The sequence below is a fragment of the Ursus maritimus genome, unplaced genomic scaffold, assembly GCF_017311325.1.
Source record: "Ursus maritimus isolate PB19 unplaced genomic scaffold, ASM1731132v1 scaffold_18, whole genome shotgun sequence".
Lineage (NCBI taxonomy): Eukaryota > Metazoa > Chordata > Mammalia > Carnivora > Ursidae > Ursus > Ursus maritimus.
This window is the reverse complement of record NW_024424230.1, coordinates 20,828,245-20,839,165: the sequence shown is the minus strand read 5'-3', so window position 1 is coordinate 20,839,165 and position 10,921 is coordinate 20,828,245. Positions and strand designations below refer to the sequence as shown.

General features: G+C 38.7%; 1 long non-coding RNA gene across 1 annotated transcript in view; it reads right to left on the bottom strand.

Annotated features, from left to right (window-relative positions):
• Positions 1-1,173: 1,173 nt before the first annotated feature.
• The window catches only part of LOC103664355, a 23,228-nt gene continuing 13,480 nt past the window's right edge, over positions 1,174-10,921 (bottom strand). The window contains exons 2-3 of the long non-coding RNA XR_569008.1: positions 2,069-2,127; positions 1,174-1,238 (exon numbers count right to left, since the gene is read on the bottom strand). This is a non-coding gene — a long non-coding RNA (uncharacterized LOC103664355). The remainder of the gene's footprint in view (positions 1,239-2,068; positions 2,128-10,921) is intronic.

Genomic DNA, 10,921 nt, shown 5'->3' with positions numbered 1-10,921 from the left:
TGTCTTTGATTTCAAGCTTGAGTAGGTCATAATTTTAAAAGAGCATGGAAGGGATAGGATCTTTACAACCTAATAGCTCCTTTTATTAGGTGGGTAATTATATATGAATCCCTGAATAAAATATTTTGAGCAAAATGGCACTGTAACAGAAGTAATAATTCAGATTATTTTTTTACAGTTTTATGTCGGGAAGGAAATCTGATGTCAAAGAGAGGGCTTGTTCAAATGGTTCATTAGAAAGTCCGGTCCATTTGTGAAATTGTTCCTTCAACAAGAGTGCTTATTCAATTTACTAAGATTTTCTTGAAGTTTTTCTGAAGAGCTATGTGACGTTATTCTATGGGGAAGATTACTCTTCTTCAAAATCTGGGCACTTAGGTAGACAACCCTCCACTGACCAGGAACAAGGCATTTCCTAACATAATGTTGAATCTTGCAGAAATAATTCATTACTTCAGAAAATGTTCATTAGGCTGGCTTTACCCTCTCGAGGTCCTAGAATCCCCCCCCCCATTTCTAATACTAATAAACAAGGAACATTCTCAGATGATATTTGTTATCCAAGGAATGTCATCCTGAGTGCTATGTTCGGCATGGGCTACAAATCTCAAATTTCAGATTGAGTCACAACTTCAAGCTATAGACTGTATCTGGACAATCAAGAGAAGTAGCATTCTTCACAAAATTTTCGATGACTCTAGTCAAAGTCACTGACCTTAACGAATAAAAATTTTTAAAACTACATGAAAATATGCATTATTTGTTTTCAGCGAGAGGTACATTTCTGGTGCATGCTCTTGAAGCTATCTTCATTAAAGAAATACAATGGTTTATTTTAGTAATCAGTAATGCTAATAATTCTTCGCTTCATGCCTTGAAGATATAGTAGAATCCATTTAAATTCTCTCAAGAGACTCTCTCGTGTGCTTTACGCAACGATGTTAATATGCAGTGGCTTTGCCACAACTTTCGTAAAGCTCTGCTCCCCACTCACTCAAAGAGTTCACGTACGTAAATAACTGCCTGCTCAAGTTTTCAGGTAAACTTTTTAATTTCCCAGTCTTCTGATCTCTTGACAAGAAGCAATCTGTGAAGACTGCAAGATAGCCTCTATTTTGTTCCTACTCCGAGCCTAGTTCATAACATACAGGGCTCTTTAAGCTCATAAATCTCTCTGACTCCCACAGGGCGATGCTTGACAGCCGACCAGCAGCTCTGCCACCAGGACTCATTTCTCCCTGAAAAAGAAGAAAATAAGACTTGGCAGGGCGTGCTCAGGCCTCCCCTGCACCGGGCTGAACTGTCAGCAAGAGCCTCCTCTTGAAAAAGTTTGGTATTTTTCTTTTGTACTCCATACCGATGAGAAAGCTATTTTTCTTTCCTCTAGAAATCTCTGCATTCGTTAAACTCCCAAAAATGCAGATAGTTCAAAATGCATAAGGCATATTTGGAGGATGCTCTAGCCAGAAGTTAAATATTTCTTAGTGACTCATATTCAGTTAAAAAAAAAAAAAAAGAGTCATAGCTACCTCTTTGTTGAATAGTGCTATAAGTTTCTAGAATATTTAAACAATGGAACTTCACATTTGGATATTATCAAATGCACACTCAATTGAACAATCCGTGGGGGGTGGGGGAAGGAGAGAAACAGATCAAGCCAGGGATATAAGAGGTGAATTTACTGAAGTTTCCCATAGGGATACATAACATTGTTCTCTTCAAAATAAGGGGTGCTTGAAATATGTGTTTGGTCCCCTGCCTCAGTGGGAGCTGCAAAAGGAGAGTGGCCCAGCATTAGTGTGTCATTCCATCAATATTTGGAAACTTTAAAGTTTGGCACTCATGGCTTTTCCAATAAAGAATCTCTAAGTATAGGTTTTTCTGGAAGCCTTTCATAGTCTGTGTTTGAAGATGGTTGCTCATTCTTATCCACCCTTTTGAGACATCGGTCTGTTGACTTTGTTTAGAGAAACATCTAAAGTCTTCTCTAAATTTAGTAGAGGGTTTCATATGGCAGCTGGACGGTAACCCCAACAAAAAAATATCACCTCTAAAGAAATCACCTTACCATTTCAGATGAAATTGTATCCCAGACTCAGACGTCTTGTGGTTCTGGAATTTCCATCTCTAGTCCACAAGACAGAGACAAATAGAAAAAATTCCCTAGTGTTAGGTGTGTTTAGAGAAAACACAATCATCTAAATTTTCAAATAGATGTGGAACAAGGTTGCTTTCCCTCCCTCGATCAACCAGTTTACGTCATACAATCACAGACTGTCCTGAAGGCCAGAGGCTAGCACCCCTCGCCTGTTCCTAATCATATATACAATACAGAGCCCATCACCTAGTGGAGCCACGGAAGCAGGCACATCCACTCACACCTGCCATCTCTCCCTCTTTAAAATTACTTTCAAAGCAACATTTTACTCATGATGTCTATTTCTCTCGTGACTTTCAGAAATCACTTAAATATTGCACAGAAGAGCTTTTCACATGATTCCACTGTTTTAAATTACATTAGATACTTAGAAAATCACAAATATTTTGTGTGCTCTGCCATACCAATGAAGAATTCGCATTCCCCTACCTCAGTGTAATTTGCTATCCAAATACCTGCTTCCAAAAGGTAATGATGACAAGCAATGCCTATTCCCTGGTCAGTGAGGTTACATAAGAAACCAATTCCATGCCCATATCAGCAAATAAATATTACTTCTGGGCTCTGCATTGCCGCCGCTGGGTAACGTTCACTTGGCAACTTCCGGCTGCACTCCCTGAAGGATTTCTTCTCCTGCTCTCAGTAGAGAGCCTTTGTACAGTGTCATCCTATAATTTTTTGTTGGCTGGAGAGCAACAGCAAAACTCTGCAAGATGTCACAGATGCATGGGCCAAGGGATCTCACTGTGTGCTGAAAGTGTTATTTTCAGATGCAAGAAAGGAATGTTGGAGAGGAGGAGAAAGGCTGTTTTTTATTATTGTAGGGTAAACCTGACAATTCTGACCTTGGTGAATTGTCAGCTTGTTTGGGGGATGGGTGGGTGGGCCTGGGGTGTACTTTTTATAAGTAATATTTAATTTATTATTTAGAGTGGCTTCTTTTTGGATAATTTATGATAAAAAAGGGAGATCGGGTTGGGAATCTAGATATGGCTATTAAAGCTGCAGTGTTCCATATCTCAGAGGGACCACTTTGGAAATGAATTGTCCATTGCTGAGTATGAGGATACGTCCAGGCAAAGCCTCCGCTGAAGCTTCATCATTACCACCTTCTCCCTTTCCAGGGTCATTCAAACAAGATAACACCAAATCTGAAATATTCTGCTAGCATTTTGCAGATCAATGCTACTCATTCTCTCAAAGGGCTTTGCAATTCAAATTGTTAGTGTGCTAGTGGTAGGTTTATTTGGTAGAAATGGGTATACTACAGCTTTAACTAGCCTTAGTGGAAAAAGAAATTTTTTGTTGCTACAAAACACCTTTTTAAAAAAGGGTATTTTGAGTCTACAAAGAGTTTCTTTAAATTGTCAAGACTCTAGCATTGTTAACCAAATTAGACTAGTGATTGCAATATTTAAGTGTAAATCTTGTTCTATGAGAAAGGATACTTGCTTACAGTTTAAAACAATGACTGTTTCTACACACGATCTTGTATACTACCACGCGAGGAAAAAGGGGTTTTGTAATCACTGTAGAACAGTCTCATATTCATTTTTTATAGAAATGTTATTCCAATGGTGCATTTTTTGTTTAATAAATAAAGTTTTGATACAAAGTTCTTTCTTCAAGTTATTTATATTAAATGGCTGGCACTAGAGGCGCCCGGCCGCCATCCCTGCCTATTCTTATCCTCAGGATACATACTGTTCTTTCTGACATCTGTGGCCGAGGCTGCAGTGCTCTGCTATATCCCCTAGGACCCTTCTACCATTTTCATGCACACGCGCAGTATGGCTGCAATCCCAACAGCCAAAAGCTACAACTTTTTGTTGGGGGGGCTGCCTCAGGCTGCCAGAACCCACTTTGCCTGCAGGCACAGGAGAGCCGGAAATCCCTGATCACACCTCAGCAATAGCTGTGGAATCCTCTGGCCCTTTTGCCCCTGACTGGGACAACTCTGTGGTGTAACCCGACTTACCTCTAGAGTTCCTGTGCAGGACTGAGCCAAAGTAACTCTGAGGAGAGACAGTGCTCCACAATATTGCACCCTAGACATGCTACCCTTGCTTGGCTTGCCTCCTTTCTCTTCCCCTCTTCCCCCATTCCCTAATGGTCTCTCCTGGGAGCACTTCATAATAAATCACTTTCTTCAGCTCTTCATGTCGGGGTCAGTTTGGGGGGAATTAACCCAAGACAAGACCCTTCTATTTTAATTTCCATTTGAACACACCAATACCAAATAAATGTAATGCTCTCTCCCTCCTCCAGATACTGCATTCTTACAGTATGGATAGCAGAACGGGGGATGCATATGCATTGAACGATATATGGCTAGGAGTACTGAAAGATTAAGTTGGGCATGTAATCTGTTTTCTACGAGAAAGCCACGTATTAATAGAAGTTTTATTAACTCTTTGGGGCAAGTAGAGAACTACTCAGTAAGCTCTTTCTTGCAGGCAATGCATCACAGGTGACAAGAAAGGTAGGGTTTTAAAGGTCACCTAGATCTTCCTGTCTTCCTCAATCATAATCATTCCATCTGGAGAAGAAAAAAAAATATGTTGAAGATCGCCAAGACCCTGGAGAGATTGGAACCCTTGTGCATGACTAGTGGGAATGCAAACTAATGCAGCCACTGTGGAAAACAAGATGGTGGTTCCTCCAAAAATTAAACATAGATGACCAAATGATCGGCAAATCCACTCTCCAAACAAATCGAAAGCAGGGACTTGAACAGATATTTGGATACCTATGTTCATAGCAGCATTATTCACAATAGCCAAAAGATGAAAGCAACCCAAGGATGCATCAACAGATGAATGAATAAACAAAATGTGGTTTATGCATACAGTGGAATATTACACAGCTTTAAAAAGGAGGGACATTCTGACACATGCTACCACGTGGGTGAAACTTGAAGACTTATGCTTTGTGAAATAAGCCTGTCAAGAGAGTACGATTGGTGTATAATTCCATTTATATGAGGTACATAGAGTAGTCAAATTCATAGAGACAGAGTAGAATGATGGTTGCCATTGGCTAGGAAAATGGGATGGGGAATAATTGCTTAACTGGCATCAAGTTTCAGGTTTGGAGGATGAAAAAAGTTCTGGTAGTGATGATGGTTGCACAACATGAATGTACTTAATGTTACTGAACTGTACACTTAAAAATGGTTAAACAGATAAATTTTATGTTATGTCTATTTTAGCACAATTTTTAAAAAAATCTCCAAATAAGGACATTCCAGAGCCATCTGCTATAAATGTTGATATTTATTCTTTGACTCCTGAAATATAAATATGTTAACACTAAAATGTTAAAGGAGATCGATATGCAAGAAATAGAAGCAACATATTTACCACAGTCTATTTTCTCACACACGTTTTACACTACCGTCTTCAACTGGTGTAACCATATCTCACCAAAGAATGTTGTGCTACCATAGCAACTATCACAGATGAGGATTTCCATGGAAAACTGGTTATTTGAAGAAAAATAAAATGGATTACTGGTGTCTGATGTAGAGAGGAGAAGGCTAAGAGATTAATTACTCTCTGCAATGCAAATACTTTTATGGAAGAGATTTTTGGAGTGGTCTAAGAATGAAATGCTCTCTATCTTAAATGCCCTATGATGCTTCATTAGATAGATATTAAATTGCATTAATATGCATGCAGGTGAGTTTAACAGGTCTGAAGGAAGGTGGAATGTCAGAGAGGTCCACCCAGAGCTGAAATCCAGAAAGGTTAACATTGCCTCTCTTTCATGGAAATTTTCTTCAATTTATTGATCACTTGTCTATTCCATTTATTCTGATGTGTTTTAATGGTGTACCTACAATTATTTTTTTTTAAGATTTTTTAATTTATTTGTCAGAGAGAGAGAGAGAGGGCACAAGCAAGGGGAGCAGCAGGCAGAGAGAGAAGCAGGTTTCCCGCTGAGCAAGGAGCCCGATTTGGATGGAACTCGTTTCCAGGACCCTGGGATGGTGACCCAAGCCAAAGGCAGATGCTTAACTGACTGAGCCACTCAGGTGTCCCAACAATTCTTAAAAAGTCTTCCTGATCTCCATCCGATCATTCCACGTCCTCATTTCTTTCATGCATTACTCTTTTCCTAAACATTATTTGCAGCCTCTCGGTTGCATTCACATACCGATTCTTTGTTTGTAAAGCTAAAGCTGTCTTTTCTTCCTCCAATAATGGTTTTAATTCTGCAAGGGCATTTTTAATTTCCTTGTGACTTTTCCTTTTCTTACCCATCTCCTTCTTTATTTCATCATGTGGTCTTTTTATCCCATCCCATTCGCTCCTGATTATATGCCAATTCTGTTTCATAGAGCCGAAATTTCTTTATACACTTGAAAAATGCCAGTTTTCTTTAAAAGAAACTCCTTCTGGTTTTGTAAAAGAATTATCCTCTAAGCCCGTCATGTCTCATTACTTCAGGCTATTTTTATCTTTATTTTAGATTTAAGTATTTTTAATCTATTTACTCTGAGATGAAGGAAAATCTATTCAGATCAATGTGTGTCAACCCTCTGTGTGTGTGAATGGCTCGTGGCCCCATTTTATGACCCCTTGTATTCTGTGAGACTCCTTACTGAGGCACACAGAGCCAGTGGCAGGTCCCAGCAAAGCTGCCACCGTCTCACTGGATTTCATCTAGTGTCCTCCCTTTTGTCTACCTGGCTCTTACCCTGCCAACCGGAGCACAACTCAAGAAGAAACAGATGCCCCATCTCCTCTCTACCTCAACCCCTACGCGGAAGGCTGTAGACATGAGAAATTACCCAAGCTCATTAGTTCCTCCCTTACCCTTTCTGCCCAGTCTTGTTCTGGCAGTTTGTGGTAACGAATGTACTGGAAAGAGAGATCAGAGGGAGCAATAAGTAATTGCTGTGGGCCTCATGCCTTTTGAGGCTAGGAGAGCGCTACTGGCCTGGATTTCCGGTTGGTATAAACTTTTCACTTGTGAACTGAAGATCCTTTTGCAGGAAATCACTGGCAATATGGTGAGGATTGTCCATCTTTTGTGCTTTCTTAACATTTTCTTGGCCTTACAGTCAGGGAAAACAAAAAACCTTCCTTGATTCTGCAGAGAAGTCCAGCTTTTCAGTAATACTGCCTTCTTCTTCCTCTTCTCCCTCCTCCTCTTCCTTCAAATATCTAAGTCCCCAGATGTATTATTGGGAAAGTGGGATGAACTGTGAGGGGCAAGTGTCCAGATGCCATTGTAATTGATGAACCCTAGGTATTTTTTAAGTGCCTATGCTTTATCCTACTTTCTATTTACCCCAGTCTAAGCTTAACCTATATTTTATTTACCGATTTCTTATTTCTATGTTGCTACGTTTTTTCTTTCATCTGTGACTAATCTCTCTCCTTCACCTTAACTTTAGAAACTCATAATTTGATACAATAAATACTAAGCAATTATTCCTGAGATAATCCAAATGCTCTCATTAGCAGTTCAAAAGATTTCTTGAAATAAATAACAGAAGTAATTTTTCCCAGATTCCTTTTGGGTTTTAATTAACATTCTTCTTTATAAATTAATGACAGTCCTTTAATTTCCCTGTCTTTGCTAATATCTATTCTGACTCTTTATGTAAGTTTGACAAAATACCCTTTAGTAGAACAATTTTTCACCTTCTCAATATTTCTTTAGGATTTAATTCTTATAATATTCTTTGAGTCCGTGGTGGATTCCCTTAGCTACTTTTCTTTTTATTCAACTGAAAATTGTTCTTTGGTGTGGAACTCTCTTAGCAATGGTGACATTTTAATTTTGTAAATATGACTCCTTATTTGTCATGGATTATTTCTATTTTTTCCCTAAATCGGATGTTTCAAAAAATTATCACATTTACTTTATAGAGATGTTGTAGGCTTAAACTTAAATTAGACAATGTAAATAAAGTTCTTAGTATAATTTCTAGTATTTGGCAAAAGCCTAACACATGCTACTTCTGTTCCTTCTGTCTCTGCACTCAATCTTTCCCTTTAACATTTATGAACATTTTCATGTGTTTTAAAAAATATAGATGGGAATTTAGCAAATTTGTGGTTTGGGAGTGGTTCTAACTTTTTAAGTATTATTTATAGCATGCACGCAGATGTCAAAAGCAGTTTGCAAAAGGATGGTACTATTACAAAATAGTTTCCCCTTTTTAACATATACATCCAGTATTTATTTAGTACTTTTATTCACATGAAAGACATGATACTAAGGGAACCGAAGGATAAATCCATGCATCTTATGTATTTATATGCTAACAGACAAGAAAAAAGTGTGGGTTTATGTGCATATATACATACATACGTGAGGATAGTTCAGATGGCACAGATAGTCTTGGATAGGTAAAGACAAAATTTCAACAGACCACAGAGCATCAGACTAAGGCTGATAGGGAAGGCAGTCTGTGGGAAGAGCTTTAAATAATAAATAAAACTACAATCTTCAGAGACTGAAAAGGGCTATTCAGATCAAAAAAGTTCATGAGCAAAAAGATACAAAGGTAAGAATTTACAGGACAAAAAAATGTAACTAATAAGTATCTCAGGGTTTTTTGTTAAGTATGTGGATTGTGGAAAAAAGTAGGAAGTATATTTACAAAGTCAATGGAAGTTATGTAATGGTGATCTAAGACATTTAACTTAATTCTGTAACTAATAAGGAAACATTGAAAATGGATGTTTTAGTTTTTTCATTCACAAATGTCTGTGAAATATTTACTATGTACAAATGACTGAGCTGGTACTGGAAAAGCAGCAGTGACCAGTATGAATATGATTGCTGCCCTTACAGAGTTTATAATTTACTTGTGGGGACAAAGAACAGATAGGTGCAATAATTGTAATGAGTGCTATAAAATAAGATTATAATATGAAATATTATATCTTCAGGAATTATCCACAATTATTGATGGGGAATGGAAACATTTATTTTAGATATGGAAAGACTTCCTCATAGAGGTAACATTTAAACTGAAACTACAGAATACCAAAGAGCCATCCATGTCAATATTGGGAACACAGAACATTCCAGAAGGAGGGGAAAAACTGAGCAAAGGCCCAGGTTGGGAAAAGAGTTTGGCTTATCCAAGGGCTGGACAGATGGTTAGTGCAGTTGCATTTCATTGAGCAGGAAGAAAAATAGAATGAAGAGATTAAGGATTTAGAACTAGGCCAGGGGCGCCTGGGTGGCTCAGTCGTCAAGCGTCTGCCTTCGGCTCAGGGCGTGATCCCGGTGTTGTGGGATCGAGCCCCGCATCAGGCTCCTCTGCTGGGAGCCTGCTTCTTCCTCTCTCACTCCCCCTGCTTGTGTTCCCTCTCTCGCTGTCTGTCTCTCTCTCTCTGTCAAATAAATAAAGGAAATCTTAAAAAAAAAAAAAAAAAAAAAAACTAGGCCAGATCACTCTGCACACTGCAGTGCTTGCTACTGAGTTTAGATTCCAAAGGAAATAGTAGCAACTGAAGGCACAAAGAAGAGAGTTAAGATCTAATTTACGTGTGTCAAGATTAAAAAAAAAAAAAGGTGCACACTACCTCAGATGTGCAAGATTATGTAGCATTCTTTATCGTCTATAATTGCTTCTGTCTTGCTCATGTTCCCGATTCTTATTGGGTGATGAGATAAAGCTCAATCTTGCCAGTGAAAAGAGTCTGTTATTTGTTTTTCATTTAAAGCAGCTTCTTTCTATTTAAGTCCTTTTGGATAAAATCACTAAATTCAAAGTTCTAACTCCACGCCACAGCTTTGTTTCTCTTCCCAAAGTTCCCTACCATTGCCAATCCCTCTCAAGATGGCTTCTGGGGAAGCAGGTATGTTCTCATGTTGTGCTTGACCAAATATGGGTCCTCTCTGCTTCCAGTGAGTGACCCTTTATTCCATCTCATCTCTTGGAACTCTGTTGGCCTTTAGCACCAAGGTTTGCATCTGGAGACACTGAGAATCTTTTCTCTCAGCACAGTAGAATCCCATGACTCTCCTCACTGATTTGGCTCAATCTAAGCTCTTTTTTGGCACTATTAAATCTCAGCCTTATCTTCCACCTGGCCCCCAGCTAGGCTGTCTACTACATAACCTCTATTTAAAGTCACTTCTCCTTTGCCCTCTATAATCCTAAGGTAGATGCAACTTTCAACTTCAGTATCTCACAAATGCCCTGCAGACAGCATACTGGAATAACTGGGTTCCTTACTTGTCATATATAAGTGGTACCACCAGTGCTCTTTCTGCCTAGCACAGCAAGACACCACTTTTTTCTGTAGTAGTGGCCAGCCTTCTGGGATGTTCCTTTCCAAGAACACTGTAGGCCACAACAAATAAGAGTCCTCTGGTTTTGGCCTCACTCCTTACCTGCCTAGATTTTCTATGAGCCTTTGCCTCCTTGCCCCAGGGTTTTACCTCATAGAGGTGTACCAGAACCCTTCTTAATATTAACTTCTTAATATTTTCATTTCTCTTTGCACACCCATGCCTGCTGATAGGCCATGTCTTGTCTAATAGAAACTTTCTGTCTTCTTTTCAGGTCTGGTCAAAATTCTCCTTTGTCATATCTTAGAAATCTTCATTATTTGTGTATTATATTAGTATCTTCATTTCCTCTGAAGCACTGAAACCACTTGGTCAATGGTTATGAAGCCACAAAGCATCAAGATTTAAAGTGAATAGAAATTTTATTAATTTAATATTTATAAAAATAATATATCAGATGTGTGTGTGTGTGTGTGTGTGTGTGTGCATTAAAAATCA